Here is a 13,239-nt window from a genome sequence, read left to right on the forward strand (position 1 = left end):
AACTCCCGGTATGCACCGCGGCACAAGGCCTGACAGATGAGAACGGAAATGGGACCCGCAGCAGAACTGGCAAAGTTTACTGGGATTTGTAGTCTTTTACGTTGGCACAGTAAGTCCGTGCTGGACTACTTTTCTATGAGCCCCATAGTATTTAGCTCAAAGAGTTAACGGAGGATTTAAAACTGTCAAATATCGCATACAGACAGTTCCTTTATGTAAAGTAGCTATCTATAACCCACAAGTGTCAATACAATTTATTGTTATAATATGACGTATATATAGCCCTCAGTGTGATCACTTGTGATCTCAGCACTGAAGGAATATATACCCTCTCCCCCCCTACCCACTATATATCCTCTCCCCCCCTACCCACTATATATCCTCTCCCCCCCTACCCACTATATACCCTCTCCCCCCCTACCCACTATATACCCTCTCCCCACCCTACCCACTATATACCCTATCCCCACTATATATATCCTCCCCCCGTAGTTCTCTCACCTTGAAGTCCAGCGACGGGAGCACGATGCTGCTGTCATCCTGCACCGCTCGCTGGTGCCTGCTGCTTCACTGCTGAGCGCCGTAATATGACGTCATATTTCGGCACCCAGCAGTGAAGCAGCGGGCACCAGCGAGCGGCTTTTAAACGTTGTCTTCTTTTTTTTGATGCGGGGGAGAACGAGGGGCGCCGAGCGATTGCTAGGCGCCCCTTTCTCTCCTCCACATCAAAAAAAAAAGACAGCGTTTAAAAGCCGCTCGCTGGTGCCCGCTGCTTCACTGCTGGGCGCCGAAATATGATGTCATGACTGGGACGGAGGTAGAGGCCTCGTGGAGGAGAATGAGGGGTGCCGAGCGGTTGCTAGGCGCCCCTCTCTCTCCTTCGCATAAAAAAAAAAAACGGCGTTTGAAAGCCACTCACTGGCGCCCCCTTCAAATGGCGCCCATGGCACGAGCCATAGGTGCCATACCCTAGATACGCCTCTGTTGCCATCAATTAGTTTAGATCTCATATCTATTAAAATTAACTTAATCTTCAGGGTTTTTTTGGCCAGAGAATCCCAAGGTGAATTTAAAGTGACTTTATATGGTGTGCATGATATAATGATGGACTTTTTTTTGCTTTTCTTTCTGTCTCCCCTCCAAAAACTGTTCTAGATTTTGGAAGGTTAAGAACAAGCAGAACATGGTTAGTGTTTCACATTAATAACTCTGTCCCCTAATCCCCTGTCCCCTTTGCTGCCCCAAACCAGTATCAATACCATGCCAATGTAGACATAGATAGATGTGCATACCCTTCACAAATTGTCAAGGATTCTGTTCTCCACCTGTCAGGTACCAGGCTGAATTTTACACATTGGGGTGATTGCCTGACTTGTTGGGCACTAAGAACACCATGGTCATTAGCAGTAGAATGGGATGAACCGTTGCCACAAGTCAGTTTGTGAAATTTCTGCCCCAAGTTCACTGTAAGTGCTATTATTGTGATGGAAGCATCTAGGACTAACAACGCAGTGACGAAGGAAATACGCAGAGCAATGCCGCCAAGTGTTGAAGCGCATAAAAACAATCCTCTGTAGCATCACTCGCTGCCAAACTGTCTCTGGAAGCAACATCAGCACAAGTGTGTGTCTGGATCTTCATGTAATGGGTTTCCAATGTCTGAGCAGCTCCACACAAGCTGCAGATTACTGTGTACAACACCAAGTGTCGGCTGGAGTGGTGTAAAGCATGTCACCACTGGACTGACCAGAATGCATAGTGCGTACTGTAAATTTGGTGGAGGAGGGATAATGGTCTGGTGCTTTTTTCTCAGGATTTGGGCCCCTTAGTTACTTACTTACCAGTGAAGGGAAAATGTTAATGCTTCAGCATACCAAGATACTTTTCACAATGCTCTGCTTCCAACTTTGTGGGAACAGTTTGGGGAAGGCCCTTTTTTATTCCAGCATGACTGCGCCCCATTGCACAAAGCAAGGTCCATAAAGACATGGTTGGATGAGTTTGGTGTGGAAGAACTTGACTCTCTGCAGTCCTGACTCAACCCCATCGAACACCTTTGGGATGACCTGTAACAGAGAATGAGAGCCAAGCCTTCTCGTCCAACATCAGTGCCTGACCTCGCAAATGCTCTACTGGATGAATGGACAAAAAATCCCACAGGAACACCCCAAATCTTGTGGAAATCCTTCCCAGAAGAGTAGAAGCTGTTATAGGTGAATGGGGGGCTCCATATTAATGCCCATTTTTTTTGAATAGTATGTCCAACAAGCTCATATAGGTGTGGTGGTCAGGTGTCCACATACTTTTTGGTCAAATAGTGTGGCTTTCTTATAAAAAAAGTTGCAGGTTTACACAGTATTTAGACCCTGCTCCAAATAATAACTAATTGAGACCATAGTTTACAACCAGAGACAGACATTTGACAATACGTTATATTGAACCTCTGGTCCAACAACATTGCTCAATTCTAAGGCTAAAAATGCTTAAATATGGCTCAGTTTATCCCACACATGAAATTGCTTTGTGTCAAAAAAACTGCCGCAATAACTACAGTATTAAAGCAGTGAGCGGTCTATATAGTTTTTCATTCACCAGCCTACTTTTAAGATGACCTTTACCATCAGGTTGGGTTCCACCAACAACCCCACATCCAAATGAAAGACATTCCAATGGACAAAAGGCCTCCTTGATGGCATATAAATCAAATTTCTTCAGATGATATTAGCTCACCTAACTTTCTGGCTACTTTTGTTCTGTAGTATGAAAGATCTCACTGGTTGGTATCTCCATATGGATGTGTAGACACAGACAAAGCACATCACTATTTTTTTATTTTTATTTAGATTTAATTTTTTTAATAAACAGAACATTAGGATCTGGATTTTTAATACCACAGCAATGTTTCACATAAATTGGCAAATGTTTATTAAGCTGCAGTTTACCTGGAGATCTGGTACCTGGTGTGACGGAAGCCTCCTTCACTGGGGCCACTGGAGAAGCCTGACTGCCAGCCTCCTCCCTATTGACTATGGGCCCTGGGTTTGTAGAGACTTCTGTGGCTACCCCCAGCAGTATCATCTCATCACTGGCTGAGGGGATTATCTCCAGCAGACAGCCAGGATCTGCCACCAGGGAGTGACCACCATTCTTTGATGTTTAATGTTGTATAAATCAGTCTTCGTTTGGTTTTACCCTACACTGAGTCTCGGCGAGTGACTGGGGAACCGGGGAAAGTGTGTTGTCCCAGGCTAAGGGAGCACAAGACAGCGGAGGTAGTCGGACGGACTAGCCAGCTCCGTGACATTGGTGGCAAGCGGTGGGATTGCTTCTTAGTCCGAGGGACACTTACTTTCTACCGGGATTAACCGACAGGACGGCAGACTTCGGTCGCCTTGACGAGGACATGGATGTGGTATCACAATTCCAGGGGCTGCTGCGGGTCATCCTCTCCTGCTACACCACTGCCCTGCCTACAGAACAATACCAGAACCTGAGGCAAGTGGTTCGACGGTCAGTATGGCAGAGGGCTGTTATACGCCGGGGTCAGTGTCTTCCAAGCTCCGAACAAAAGATTAGAGACCAGCGGGAACTACGGATGTCATTCCTGGGACAGCAACCCCAGGAGCAATGGGTATCCGAATTGGACAAGCTGGTCCAACAGGAGGTAGAGCTGGAAGATCACTATAGGGCTCTGCAGTGGTATACAGAGCAAGCATATTGGGGAACTGCGAAAGAATGTTCTCCAGAGGGCTATGACTTCGGTGGCCTGGGATTATTATGGGATAGTCTTCAGGAGGATCCAGACTTCGGCAGCACAGCGGAGTGGCGGATTGATGACATCCGGGATTTCAGGGAGTGGGACCTCCCAGATGCACTAGAATTTAAAGGTGATTTAGACTTTTTAATTACACAGGAGTGGGAACTGGAGAAGGCGTATAAAAAACTGTTCGAACGCGTTCAACAGAATGCCCCAGTGTCCAGGGATTGTGTGGATTTTGTGGATGTGATTGAGTGGTCAGCTGAGGATGTGGATGGGACTGCGGTCTCCACCCCTGAGTCACAGGGATGCTGGGCAGCTAATCCAGATCCAATACTGGAGCTGTGCGACTTTACACCACAACCAGAGACTGGGGATTTATTTGATTTATTGTCTGAGGATGTTAACCCAAGAGGGGTGGATAACACTGCAGTCTCCACACCTGGGTCCTCAGAATGCTGGGCAGTCTGCCCAGATCTCTTAGTCCCAGCTGAAGAGCTAGCAACAGGGCAGAGCGCTGCTGGCTTCTGCCCCACACCTGCAATCACTACAGGGATCCAGGGAGATGCGGCAGCCGGCCCTTCTCCCCAGCGGCAGCTCACATGTCCGGGAGCGGAGGAAGCGGCCCTCCCTCCCCAGCGGCAGGCCGACCCACAAGATGCCCTAACCCCAGCTGAAGTGCTGGCAACAGGGCAGAGCATCGCTGGCCTGTGCCCAGCACCTACCAAAGCTGCAGGAATTCAGGGAGATACAGCGGCCGACCTGCCCCCCCAGCAGAAGCAGGGAGGTGGAACAGCCGGTCCATCTCCCCAGTGGCAGAACCTAATTCTGGGACCGGATCAACCTGAACTCCTTCCTCAACGGCAGCAGGAGCACCAGGGAGGGGATGCAGGCAGCATCCCTCCCCAGTGGTACCCGGGAGATGGCGCAGCCGGCCCATCTTCCCAGCAGCAGCAGGAGCAACAATTTTGGGAGGGCATTGATGGGCCAAATAAACTGACTGACTACGGAGTCAACCCGTTTGGGGTCTCATCCTATGTCAGTCCAATTCGGAGGGGGAAGAATTGTGACGGAAGCCTCCTTCACTGGGGCCACTGGAGAAGCCTGACTGCCAGCCTCCTCCCTATTGACTATGGGCCCTGGGTTTGTAGAGACTTCTGTGGCTACCCCCAGCAGTATCATCTCATCACTGGCTGAGGGGATTATCTCCAGCAGACAGCCAGGATCTGCCACCAGGGAGTGACCACCATTCTTTGATGTTTAATGTTGTATAAATCAGTCTTCGTTTGGTTTTACCCTACACTGAGTCTCGGCGAGTGACTGGGGAACCGGGGAAAGTGTGTTGTCCCAGGCTAAGGGAGCACAAGACAGCGGAGGTAGTCGGACGGACTAGCCAGCTCCGTGACACCTGGTAAACATCTGTGTTTGTTGCATCTGTCCTACATTACAGCAAGTGGCACGTACCCCTGAGAGTATGGAGGACGATAAATGGTTTGGACATTTATCAGAAACAGATCTTAAATATCTAAAAAAAAAAAAAAAGGTTTCGTGTGGGGTTTAGGAGACAGAACACACGTGTCAAGAAGGGTAACCATTGATAAGAAGGTTAAAAAGTAGGACATTTAGGGACGGAAACACTGAACAGAGGATGAAAGAAAAAAAACATCACATTTAGAAAGATCACCATAATTAAAATAAAACCAAGGATTGTGACAGTTTCCTGAAAATTAGTAAAACTGCCCTTTAATTTCCAAATGTTTAGTAATGTATTGGGGTATCAGGATAAGATCAATTAATTGTTTAAATAAAATGGTTAGCTTAGCTTTAACTGTGTATATGTTAAGGAATACACATTGTTGTGTGCAGTGTGAAATTACGGATACACAGCTGTATCAAAGGTCAAGATCATTACTGACAGACTCTCGGCTCCCTTCTTCCGCTATGCTGTGAAATTCAGCCTTGTCGTGGCTGGCCTGACCGGCATACCCATGGACTGTGTTACCATCTTGAGGGATACAAGTCTGATACATATTGTCCCAGTAGAGGCTGAGAGTGGACCGATCGTTCTGCTCCATTTCTTTGAGCTCTTGCATCTCCTTTGCACTTCCCCAGGGTGTTTGCACATCAAAAGTCTTATCAAAGTGGCTGTAGTCAACACGGAAGGCGCCTTTCTCCAGAGTCATGCAGGGCTCAAAACGATGACCCCATAGTATTTCATCTTCAGTGTAAGATGTCTTAGCCTGACATGTCATACCTGTATTAAACAAGATATCGAGGTGCAAGTTAAAAGCTGTCTCAATAACCAAAGTATTTGTTAAAGAGTCAGTAAACTTTTTTTAAGCGACTTGTGAATGAAAACTAATGCTGGCTTGTCTGATAGCAGTCAAAGTTGTTGTTTTTCTGTAGCTGTCCAACTGACAGCTGATGACCTTAGCCCACATAAAAAGCCAATCCGAGAATATGATGGCACTCAATTATTATTATTATTTATTGTTTTATATAGTGCCATCATATTCCGTATTTAAATCAACAACACTATATACATAATTACTATAACTAACATATAATAAATGGGAACAGTTTTCCAATTATATAAGCTCGTTTGAGCAGGGCCCTCCTCACCTGTTGTTTCTGTAAGTCAAATTGTCAAATAATCATGTTATATACTACTTGTTATGTCCTGTCTACCCTTTGTACAGTACTATGGAATATGATGGCGAAACGAAACGAAGCTACAACTGTATACACAGTTAAATTTAAATTTTTCTAAAAGCTTATTTAATCTATTTAAGCTTGTGTTCCTAATTCAGGGATTTGTAGATGAGTTGAATTATTCACCCTCTTATTTCATTATGATGACCAGAACTGTTACTTCTGCAAGAAGAGTGGAACTAGGCACACCATTGCAGGGCCTTGTAACCTCTATCCACCATAATCTCTGGACCAGCTCCTCCAACTTGGACATCCATTCCTCCTGGGGCTCCTGCTGCTCTCCCAGGAACAACATTCGCAAGTCCAGCTGGAGCCAGTGTCTCTCCTCAGCGGTTGGGAGGGACTTTCCTTGGTAGGCCTGCTCCCATTGGAGAGCCTCCCACCAGGGCTCCCGACGAGTATCATCCCTCCCTACCAACTCGTCCTTTAAAAAACAGGTATGTCGAGCTGGACTAGTGTCTCTTGTGATTTCCTCCAACCGCCTCCCGCCAAACCTTGCAACAATGAAACCCTTCCTGGGGGTCCAATCCCAGGTTCCTTGGCTATCATCTGCTTAGTAGCTTGTGCCATAAGTATTATCTCCATTGGTTGATTGGGACCCAGCAGGGAAAGTCTCCATCACACGTTCTTTTGAAACTCTGTTTCCTCAGAACTTCCCACTGATGAGGTGCTTGATCAATTGCTTTCCATGAGCTCAGAGATGATGGCAGTTTGGTCTTGTTGCTTGCACCTAACCCTTGAGCCCCCAGCAGGTCCTTTAAAGTGCCCTGTCTAATAGCCGGCACTGCTGCTCCATTCTCAGATTCACACTCTGGGATGTCCTTTAGAGAGGGAGAGCAACCTGCCCCTGTCTCCACATGTGGTGGATCTCCAAAAGTCTTTCCCTTTTGCCCAGAGACTTCAGTGATATAGCTCCCCACCCACATGTCCTCAGTCTCAGGGAGTTACCATGACATTCCTCCCCTTCGGAGTGAGACTAACAGAGGAGGAAACCCAAGGCAGGTTGACTCCAAAGGTAATCAGTACACCCAGGCCACCAGTGCCAATCCCATCTAAGTATCCCGAACAAATTGCCCATGCAAAAGCCATACTCACCTGGCTGACTTCTGCCTCTTCTACAGAGGTTGACATCACTCTGTCCAGCTGCCTGCGCTTCCACTGGGTTTGTAACATGCTCTGGGGCCCCCAATAGGGGAGGGCAGAGGTCAGCGGCCCTCTGCCCTGATGCCAACCCTCTGGCTGGGGAAATGGTGTACTCCTCAGCTGTCATTTTGGCTCCTGAGACTCCATTGCACGTCCTTAAAGCTTCCCACTGATGAGGTGCTTGATCATATGATGTCCATGAGCTCAGAGATGATCTCAGATTTGGTCTTGCTGCTTGCCCCTCACCCTTAAACCTCCAACAGGTCATTTAAAATTCCCTGCTTAATAGCCGCACTGCTGCTCCATTCACCAGTTCACACTCTGGGATGTCCTTTATGGGGGAGAACAACCCACCACTGCCTCCATATGTGGTGGATCTCCAAGACCAGATTATCTTTGCCAAAATCTCTCTCTCTCATTTGCCCAGAGGGTCCAGTGATATATAGCTCCTCACCCAAACATCAGTTGAAACTTGATGAAGGGTGAACACAAAGACTCTTTATTGAGTTGCAGGATACACAGTTATATACACAGATCTCACTGAAATCTAATATCGGTCCCTCTCCTATCCTTGGGATTTCTGCTATTCCTGAAGCAGCTAGCAGGAGCTAAGGTTGGTCTCGTAACAGCCCTCATAGGGGGTTAGTCTATAGAAGTCTGGATTGGGCAGACTAGACTGGGTTTCCTGGACACCCTGTGCCCCCCATATGCACAAAGTGACTTAGACATAAGAGGGGACTGGGAAGATGAGAAAGGGGCTTTCCCATGAATCTGCCACAGCCCCCTCTCAAACTGAAGCTTACCCCTATACATGTATGTGCTTTGGCTGCATGAAACATGTCCTAAAACATTACCTGCATTATGACACCACAGGTATTCAAGCGGTATATACGTTAATGATTTTTTTTTTTTTTCACCGGAATTTGCCCCAGGAAGTGCTACGTTTTGGGCATTTTCAGACATAGACAGTTTTTTCCCCCACACATCGCTATTGTGCTAACTGTGCATAATGCATAGATCAATCAATAGGTGACAATCAAGAAATCTCCCTGATTTAACTATGCATCATACAGGACCATCCAAGCTCTTCTTGCAGGAGATTTTCACAGAGTTGGCATTCATAATTTTATTATTATTATTATACTTTATTTATAAAGCGCCGACAGATTTCGCAGAGCTGAATGCATAATGAAATTAGTAAATGGAAACTGTATCTCTACTGCAAACTCATCTACCAAGTCCCATGTTTCTGGGGTCCCAGGAACTGCTCTACACTCACCTGTCACTTATGTAGACTGAGTGGTGTAGTTGGTTTTCTCTATGATAATATACTTCACACGTCAGCTATTCCATTGCACTAGATCATGTAAAGTGAAGAAGAGGATCCCTGCTTGGACTACTATTTAGCTTTAAATTAGCATTTTGAGATACATACGGTAGTTATGTTCACAACCATTATCCATTTCATTGTAAGTACATTCATAAAGTGAAAAATATGTTGGAAACTCAAGCTTAAGGGCCTAAAGGAAATGTTAACAGAACAATCTGTATATCAAAACAATCAGATACATCGCATTTGAGGGTTATGTGTAGCCACCTTGATAGTATTAAGTTAAAACCAGTGTATATTACTTGTTGGAACATGGGATCTCAACAGAAGTTTATTTACATTTTATTTAAAGTTATTTTTAAGGTACGCTGTGATTTTTCTGTTAGGAAATACAGCCTGCGTTTCAAGTAACACTCTTCTAGTGCAGCCTCATGAGTCTCCACTCTATCTAAGCTTGTAAATTAATGTAATCTGTAACTAACAAAGCATTAACTACTTTATAAAACATGTTTTTCACAGAAAGTGTATTTTAAAAGTTTAGTAGCTAACGTTCATAGACCAGGGACAATTAGTATGTTTTGAGTATATATCCCCTTAACAGTTTTATTGTTTTCTTTCTCACCTGTGGCTTCAACAATGCCCTCAAGTATCACTATAATTTCAAACTGTTCCCGTTTCAATGACTCTGCATTCATTTCCCAAAAGGGACTATGGTCGTTGATAAAATGGCAGATGATCTGAGGCTCCACAAGAAAAAGACGGTCTTCTCCGGTATCATAACCGAGGTTAATCTCTGATTGTTCCAATGGAATAAACTCCCCTTCCTTAGTCTGACGAGATTTGATCAGTTTAGCCCTTATCTTGGCATCGACCATGTGGCTGTCTCTCAGATCACCAATCCTAAACATTAAGCACAGCTTTTCATCTCTGTGAGACACGACACATTTCTTACTGAAGATCAATGTTTCAGCCCTTTTTTTAGGCCTGGAGATCTTAACAAACATACAGCCCACCATAAGAGCATCAATCACTGACCCTATGATTGACTGAGCCATAAGCAATATTACCCCTTCAGGACAATAGGCGGTTACCATCCTGGTTCCATAGCCAATTGTCCTTTGACTTTCCAAAGAAAAAAGTAAGGCAGAAAGGAATGAGTCTACATTGTCAATACAAGGCTTCCACTCAGGTTCTCCAATGTGATTCACATCATCTCTAAGGAAGGCGTCCAAAAAATAAATAACTGCAAATCCAACCCAGGTGACAACATAACACAACATGAAAACAAAAATGAACCAGCGGTACTTTAGATCCACAACGGTTGTAAAAATGTCTGACAAAAATCTCTTCTTTTCATCAATGCGTCCAAGGTTGACTCTGCACTTCCCATCCTTGGTAACATACCTCTGTCGAGTCTGGCGGTTTGTTAGGTTGAAGAGCTGTCGATCATCATACATGAGCTTACAACGCATCCTGTGAGATTTTGTGGTGGCAGGAGCTGATACAACGCTACGAGTAGGTGTCTTACTTCGCATGGGGATATTTGGGACACTGAGAGCATGTCTGGGGTACCATTTGCTACTACCGGCTTCCCGAGGTAGGACCTCCTGCTTTGAAGCTCGTTGGTAACGGGGTAAGTCTTCAGTGTTAATTGACACACTTTGTCTCTTCTTGGTAGGCAGAGGAGCGGCAGAAAGATTGGTGGGGTCTACAGCACTATATCTCCTGTGGCGTGCTGCTTTAACACTACTGGAATAAGTCAGCGGGATGAAGCTTGAGATGATCCCTCCTTTCTTAAGAGCACCAAGTTCATTTCTCTGGTGGTAATCATCACAGGAAGTAGCGGAGACTACCATGGTTTCAGGCTGAAAAAAATAATAACAGTGAATATGTGTATGTAGATAACTTATTTTCTCTCACAATAAAGATAACTTGTTTTTTTTAGACTAATCTTAATAGAACACAATAAAAATCATTGTCTCAGGTAGCAAAGATGTTAACATGTGTACATACATAACTTGTTTTACCTGACCTAATGTACGTACCAGGTCACCCTTAACATGGACTGCACAATCAAAATTGGCAGAGCACATGTAGAAGCAGCATCTGCCTGTCGCGCTCAGCGTACCAGATAAGATGCTGGTGCAGGGTAGGATACTGTGTCCCCGCAAAATCTGTCTCAGAGGAGTTCTTTGCCCTCCAACAGGTTCCCCTCAGGTTGAGCCTTTTGGGTTTGAGCAGCTATGAGACTTTCTGATGATCTTCCAAGACCGAGGACAAACTGTAAGGATCCACAAGCCATAGTCTGGGAGCCAATGTTCAGGGTAAACAATATATCAAAGGTGAGGTCAGGAAGCCAGAGTTCAGGGTAGCCGGGATATCCGAGGCAAGGTCAGGGAGCCAGAAAAGAAAATAGTCGAGGTGAAGTCGGGTCAAGCACAGGAACAATAGTAATAAATGGGCTTTGGTTGGATACACTATGACTAGCATGGGTAAAACCATCAGAGGGCAAGGTGTAATGGGTTTCTGATGTTTATATGGGGTTGAGGAGAACAAAAGGCATCAACTACGAATTCAAAAGGAGTGACGTCACTCTGTTCTTGACGTACGCCTGTAGCCATCTTGTGTGTGGCGCAGCTGCTGGCTTCTGTAATACCAAGATGCCAGAGGAGCAGAGGGAGAGGAGCGAAACCCGGTGGTGGAAGCTGCTGTAGGAGTATCCTTCAAGCGGCGTGGGACACTGGATGGCAGATGTCCCCTAAGGCGCGTGAGATCCACGGACCTCACGGCATAGGTCGGAGGCTTACCCCAACGGCAGACCGCTGAGTGTGACACTGCCATTTCACATTTCAATTCACTTCGTATACAGTTCTGTAATTTAACATTTAGTGGATAGACTTTGTACAGCATGAAATACACCATTTCTCCCAAACCATTTGTCATGTTACTACATAAGAATACTGCAAACTATGTGAAAAGTGGACAACCATTCTTCACAAGGTGACTCAAACACACTGACCAGAAAGAAAACATTAACTAGTAATTTCAAGAAAACTTTCAAAATGCTGTTTTAACACATTTTTATAATGTTTTTATATTTTCAGCACTTAAAACATCATATTTACCAATTTATTTTCTTTCCAGCTGGCTCATTTATTGGTATTTCTATAAAAAATATTCCAAATTTGTGTAACTGTTACACATATTAAAGGTTGTCTGTGTGGTAGAAATGCCACTGAATCAGTAGAGTAAAGCAGTTGGTAGTTTTTCCACCTGCAACCAGAAACTTTGGTCGACTTTACCTTTTGAGGGAAGGTCCCATATCGGCTGTTGTCCGTAGGAGGCCGGGGTAAATAAGCTAACATGTGCTTGGCAGTTGGTGTCTGCACAGGAGGGATGGAGTTCCTCCTCACCCGGGGGTCATCTACTTTCAGCCTGTTGTCAATAATGTGATTCCGCACACAGGAGCCATTATCCTGCTGCAGGTCCACACTGCTGTCCGGTGCAGCCAGAGCCATGGTGGGTCAGATGATGACCATAAAACTTCAAGGGAGATCATTGTACATTCTCTGTAGGATCCTATAAGAACAGATTTAAAAATTAGGAAAAATATATAGATGAACATATCTTAGGGGCGAGATGTTATTCCATGTATAAGGTCATTAATATTATTTTCCAACAGATTGAGAAACACTAGTTACAGATAACCTGTATTGCACATTGACATTTTACTTATATTTTTCTGTAGACACGTTGTAGTAATGGTATGAGAACTGCACGCAAATATATATTATCGCTCAAGCAATTTACTCCTTTAACCCTTTCTGCACTAAAGGAGTGCAGAATACATCAGAGAGCTAAACCCCAACCTAAAATTAACTATGAATAAGTCTTTGTATGTCAACCACATACTTTTTTCATAGTAAAATGGGTTTTATGTATGTAATGTTTAAAATATGTATGTCGAATGCTCAAGTTATCCTTGGAAAAAAAAGCTAAAGCTAAAGTTATGTTTGGACAAAAGCTAAAATGTTATGTGATGCATTCTCCTCGTAATTGGGGGATCAGCACGATGTCTGGTCCCAAACGTGACCAAATAACCTTTCCAATTGTGTCTTACCAAGCGTTAATAGGATTAGTTACCTAAGAAGGCAGAAAACAGTTAAAGCACAAAGAAATCCATGGGTCACATTCACTCTGAAGCATTACAAGGTGCCATACATCTTTAATGATTGACTTATATAAAGTTAAGTAGGGCAGTGTTTGTGTAGCAGGACAAATATTATACACATGGCAG

The 13,239-nt window shown here is 44.7% G+C and overlaps 1 pseudogene; it reads right to left on the minus strand.

The window, feature by feature from the left end:
• Nucleotides 1–5,649: 5,649 nt before the first annotated feature.
• LOC149297969 (G protein-activated inward rectifier potassium channel 4 pseudogene) lies at nt 5,650–12,460 on the minus strand (annotated as a pseudogene).
• Nucleotides 12,461–13,239: the final 779 nt, after the last annotated feature.

Source organism: Sceloporus occidentalis, unplaced genomic scaffold, assembly GCF_023333645.1.
Source record: "Sceloporus occidentalis isolate IW3139 unplaced genomic scaffold, rSceOcc1.0.p SCAF_35, whole genome shotgun sequence".
Taxonomy (NCBI): Eukaryota; Metazoa; Chordata; class Lepidosauria; order Squamata; family Phrynosomatidae; genus Sceloporus; species Sceloporus occidentalis.